Here is a 5,733-nt window from a genome sequence, read left to right as displayed (position 1 = left end):
CTGTATAGAGCTTCTCCCTCTTTGGCTGCAAAGAATATAATCAATCTGATTTCGGTGTTGACCATCTGATGATGTCCATGTGTAGAGTCTTCTCTTGTGTTGTTGGAAGAGGGTGTTTGTTATGACCAGTGCATTTTCTTGGCAAAACTCTATTAGTCTTTGCCCTGCTTCATTCTGTATTCCAAGGCCAAATTTTCCTATTACTCCAGGTGTTTCTTGACTTCCTACTTTTGCATTCCAGTCCCCTATAATGAAAAGGACATCTTTTTTGGGTGTTAGTTCTAAAAGGTCTTGTAGGTCTTCATAGAACTGTTCAACTTCAGCTTCTTCAGCGTTACTGGTTGGGGCATAGACTTGGATTACTGTGATATTGAATGGTTTGCCTTGGAAACGAACAGAGATCATTCTGTCATTTTTGAGATTGCATCCAAGTACTGCATTTCGGACTCTTTTGTTGACCGTGATGGCCCCTCCATTTCTTCTGAGGGATTCCTGCCTGCAGTGGTAGATATAATGGTGAGTTTTTATTCAGGTGGTGAAGCCACCCGTGGGCGCCCACCTGCTCCCTGGGGTGGCAGACGGAGGGGGCAGTGGGGCCTAGTGGGGAGCCCTCGGGGCCACAGTTACGCCCCTGTGCTCGAAGGCAGCTGCTAGGTCGTTGGCTTCCCACTGCCACCTGGGATGTGGCCTCATGGCCATGCTTTCCTCGCTGTCATTTCTGTAACTCAAACAAGAAGAACTTAAACAAGAGAAGGCAGCCTAGAGGGAGCCCCACACAGTGTCCGAGGAAAATTCTGTCTGGAGCTCCTGTGGCTCTCTGTTTGTGCAGGGAGGTGGTGTGACAGCCACACTCACAGCTGGCATCTGTGCCCCACAGGCACCCTGGATGGGCTGTGACCCCAGGGGCATGTCTGCAGAGAGGGGAGAGCAGCCCGGCTGCATTCTGCAGCCTCCCTGTGCCACCTCCTCCAAGGCCTGCAAAGTTCTCCTGCCCACCCCTGAGCCCACCCAGTGTAGGAAGCACCGAGGAGGTAGCCCCCATCCCACCCCCTCCTCAAGGCTGGACCTCTGCCTGCCAGTCACTCCCCACCACCACCACCGCCCGTCACCCAGTCCCCACCTCGAGCAACCACCCCAGGGGCCAACGCCCCAACACATGGGAGGGTGGAGACGGTGATGACTGGTCCCAAAAGCACAAGGAAGAAAGAATCGTGAAGTGGGAGCTTGAGCAGCATCCTTCTATCTTCTTAATGTTATTTATCCAACTTTATATAAAAATAAAAGGAACTTTGAAAAGCAATTTTTTTTTTAGCCATTTAAGGCTTGATTCTAAGTGTAAGGAAATTCTCTCAGACTGTTAAAACTGCAATTACTGATTTTGTGTGAATGATTCTTCTAACACTTTAAACTTCTTGCACAGCAAAGCAGACAAAACACACCCAAGTATAATTATCACCAAAATTATGGCTACAGTTGCACAAAAATAGCTTCTAATCCATCGTGTTCACTTTCATTTTTGTATTTATTTCCAGACTTGTTTTTAAACCCTAACTTAGACCCCTGCTTGTTGTAAAGTCTTCCTGGAACGTGAGTAATGTTAGGTTGACACGTCCTGGGGTTGTGGAAGTCCTCCAAGACCCAAAGGGAAAGCATTACCTGCTCAATCAATATTGTGATCCTGGGATGAGCCATCCACCCATTGGTTGATTTTTCACTTTTCAAAAAATATTTATTTATGTATCTATTTCTTTGGCTGTGCAGGGTCTTAGTTGCTGCACTTGAGATCAATCTTCATTGAAGCCTGTGGGATCTTTTACTTGTGGCATGCGGGATCTAAGTTTCCTGACCAGGGATCAAACCCGGGCCCCCTTGCATTGGGATCTCGGAGTCTTAGCCATTGGATGACCAGGGAAGTCCCAATTTTTGACTTTTTGTTAGGAAATTGTAAAATATTTATCAACGTTGACAGAAGAGCATAATACACATCCCAACGCCCATCACACTCACGGCCATTGTCAACACTGATCAATGATCCATGCCTCTGTCTACACCTGCCTGTCATGTGCTAAGATCCTGAGGCAGGAGTGGACCTGTGTGCGCCAAGCTTGGCTGCTGTGGGGCTCGGATCCTTGAGGGCCAGGGTGAATGCAGTCAGGACATCCCTCGGGAGGTGCTTTGAGTGTGCTATAAGCCACCAGAAGGCTCTTGGTCACCCTGACCTGCTTTACATTATCCAAAGGTGAGGTAGAGTTTACAGGTAATCGAGGGGAGAAGCCAGAGTGACTGGTGGACTTTCAGTTCAGTTCAGTCGCTCAGTCGTGTCCGACTCTTTGTGACCCCATGGACTACAGCACGCTGGGCTTCCCTGTCCATCACCAACTCCCAGAGCTTGCTCAGACTCACATCCATCAAGTTGGTGATGTCATCCATCTCATCCTCTGTTGTCCCTTTCTCCTCCTGCCTTCAATCTTTCCCAGCATCAGGGTCTTTTCTAATGAGTCAGTTCTTCACATCAGGTGGCCAAAGTATTGGAGCTTCAGCTTCAGCATCAGTCCTACCAATGAATATTCAGGACTGATTTCCTGTAAGCAAGGGGGGAGGCCGCAGTGACCCATAGAGCGTGGATTAGATCAGACACAGGGATGTAAACTCAGATGTGGCTCATGAAGATGCAGGCGGTTACACAGAGAAATGTTCACAGATACGTGTCTGCACACAGGTCCGTGTTTCCTTGCTCAGTCAGCTCAGGGGGCCTAGAAGCAATGACCCTCCCAGCAGTGAGTAGGCTTTTCAGATGAGTCTCCAGTGAAAGGAACCAGGGCTCCTCCTGGAGAAACGGCAGAAGATAAACAAGATGAGCCTGGAGCATTTGCGGTGCCAGAAAGAAGGAACATGCTGAAAACAAACAGCAAAATCCCACACTGATCAAGATATTGGTATTGGCTCATTACTCTCACAAATGGGCCACAGTGATGCATGACATTAACAATAGGTAAGAACAGGGAACTGGCTCAGGACTGAGAAAGGATTACAACAAGGCTCTTTATTGTCACCCTGTTTATTTAACTTACATGTAGAGCACATTGTGAGAAATGCCAGGCTGGATGAGTTCCAAGCTGGAATCAAGATTAGCGGGAAAAATATCAACAACCTCAGATATGCAGATGATTCTATTCTAATGGCAGAAAGTGAAGAGGAACTAAAGAATCTTGATGAGGGTGAAAAAGGAGAGTGAAAAAGCCGGCTTAAAAACTAGGATCATGGCATCCGGTCCCATCAATTCATGGCAAATAGAAAGGGAAAAGGTGGAAGCAGTGACAGATTTCCTCTTCTCGGGCTCTAAAATCACTGCGGATGGTGACTGCAGTCATGAAATTAGAAAACAATTGCTCCTTGGCAGAAAAGCTATAACAATCCTAGACAGCCCGTTAAAAAGCAAAGACATCACTTTGCATTTGTAGACAAATGTCTGTATAGTCAAGGCTATGGTCTTTCCAGTAGTCACGTATGGTTTTGAGAGCTGGACCATAAAGAAGGCAGAGTGCTGAAAAACTGATGCTTTCAAACTGTGGTGTAGGAGAAGACTCTTGAGAATCCCTTGGATGGCCAGGACATCAAACCAGTCAATCCTAAGGGAAATCAGTCCTGAATATTCATTGGAAGGACTGATACTGAAGCTGAAGCTTCAATACTTTGGCCACCTGATGCAAAGAGCTGAGGCATTGGAAAAGCCCCTAATGCTGGAAAGGGGAAGGCAGGAGAAGAAGGGAATGACAGAGGATAAGATGGTTGGATGGCGTCACAGACTCGATGGACATGAGTTTGAGCAAGCTCTGGGAGTTGGTGATGGACAAGGAAGCCTGGTGTGCTGCACGCAGTCCAGCATGGAGTCTGAAAAGTCAGACATGACTTGGCAACTGAACAACAATAGCAACAACAGGGAAAACCAGCACAGGGCAGACAGGAACCTCTACACCATCTTCACAGCTTTCCTGTAAATCTAAAATGTGAAGTCTATTTAAAACAAACGGTGGTTCTGACCGCTCTGGGCGTCAGATTGGAAACGTGGGGGAGGCGGGACTTCCACGGGCAGAGAAGCCTCAGCACCACCGTCAGGGCCTTCCTCTTGGGGTAGGGGAGGATGTGTAGATCTCGGTCCTGTGCTCCTGCTGTCTCTCCCCAGATGTCCCACACCAACAGAGCTGTGTCCCCATGTGTCACCAGGGGAGGTGGTAGTGAGCAGGCCCCTCCCAGCTCTTTGGCCCCAGCCCCAGGTGGGATGTCACAGGGCAGCACCTGGATCCTGGGCTGTCCCGGGGAGGTGGGTGGCCTCAGCTGTCCGTTGATATGACGAAGCATGCAGAGCGGGGTGCGGGGTGACCTGGGGCAGGAGCCCCTGTCACCTGGACCACAGACTGGTGGTCCAGGCTAATGGTGCACTTGAAGTCACTTTCAGGCCAGGCCACTCGGTGCTTCAGCTTTTATTTATTCTCAATGCTGCAACCCAACTTTGGGGTCTCACAGAGAAACACCAAAATATAAAGCATAGTCAAGCCCTTCCCCAGCCCTGAGCCTGCGGGCGACACTCCCTAGGCACCAGAGGTTCTGTCCCTGTCGGATGTCCAGCCACAGGCCCCATCAGCCCTGGGTTCTCAGATGCTGGCAAAGGCTCCAGAACACAGCAGTGGGACATGCCCACCTGCAGGCTGGGCCCCCAGGAGCATCCCAGCTTCTCTCAATCCCTGGGTCCCTGGCAGAGGAAAGCCAGCAGAGGCCCCAGCCGGGACACCTCTCTGCTGCCCAGGGTGCAGCCCCAACCTCGACATCCCAGGAGTGGCTGCTGTTGGGTCATCACCCAGCTCCCAGACTGAAACTTGACAGCCGGGTGGGAATAACCTTCCAGGCAATTGGCTTCTAGGCTTCTATGGGGTGGACTTACATCTGCTGTCACTGAGAGTGTTTGCTGTGCTCTGAGGTACTAGCTCACGAGAACACAGCATAGATGGTATTCATTTATTTGTTGGCTGTGCTGGGTCTTACCTGCGGCACAAGGGATCTTGGCTGCATCATGAGGGATCTTTTCAACGTGGTACACAGACTCTATTTTTGGTGAACGGGCTTAGTTGTTCCACAGCATGTAGGATCTTAGTTCCTCTACTAGGGATTGAACGTGCATTCCCTGAATTGGAAGGCGGATTCTTTACCACTGGTCCACCAGTTTATGTGGTAAATTACCACACACAGAAGTAATTTAAAGAGAAAACAAATTACTGAGGTGTGCTGATGCCTTATATGGATGATCAAAAGAATTTCGCAGCTTCTGGGCTGGAAGGCAAGTCCCTCAGAGAGGCAGAGTGGGAGTCCAGTACAGCCCCAGAATTGCCAGCTCAAGCTGGGGCAGTGGGCAGGACAGAAGGCCCTTCCTCAAAACATACCCAGGGTCTACAGCCATACCACCCTGAACATGCCCGATCTCGTCTCAAAACAGACCCAGGGAGGGACTTGGGACAGGTGGCCAGCTGGCCACTGAGGGCCTGGAAGGGCAGGCCAAGAGGCCAGAGGAGGCTGCCTTGTGAACACTCAGTGGCGGCGTGCTCCTTGCAGCGAGGCCGCCCCGAGGGCAGCTGTGGACACTCCTGGCTCTCTACATGCCCTTGGAGGTGGGATGCACAGGGCTGAGGGGACACGGATGTCCAAGGTTGTGGGGTGAGGCACCCGGGGTGGGGTCCCTGA

General features: G+C 50.2%; 1 pseudogene; it reads right to left on the bottom strand.

Annotated features, from left to right (window-relative positions):
- Positions 1 to 5,733, bottom strand: part of LOC104985017 — a 13,508-nt pseudogene that overhangs the window by 6,958 nt on the left and 817 nt on the right.

Source organism: Bison bison, unplaced genomic scaffold, assembly GCF_000754665.1.
Source record: "Bison bison bison isolate TAMUID 2011002044 unplaced genomic scaffold, Bison_UMD1.0 scf7180017864037, whole genome shotgun sequence".
Classification (NCBI taxonomy): domain Eukaryota; kingdom Metazoa; phylum Chordata; class Mammalia; order Artiodactyla; family Bovidae; genus Bison; species Bison bison.
This window is presented reverse-complemented; position numbering and strand designations above follow the sequence as displayed.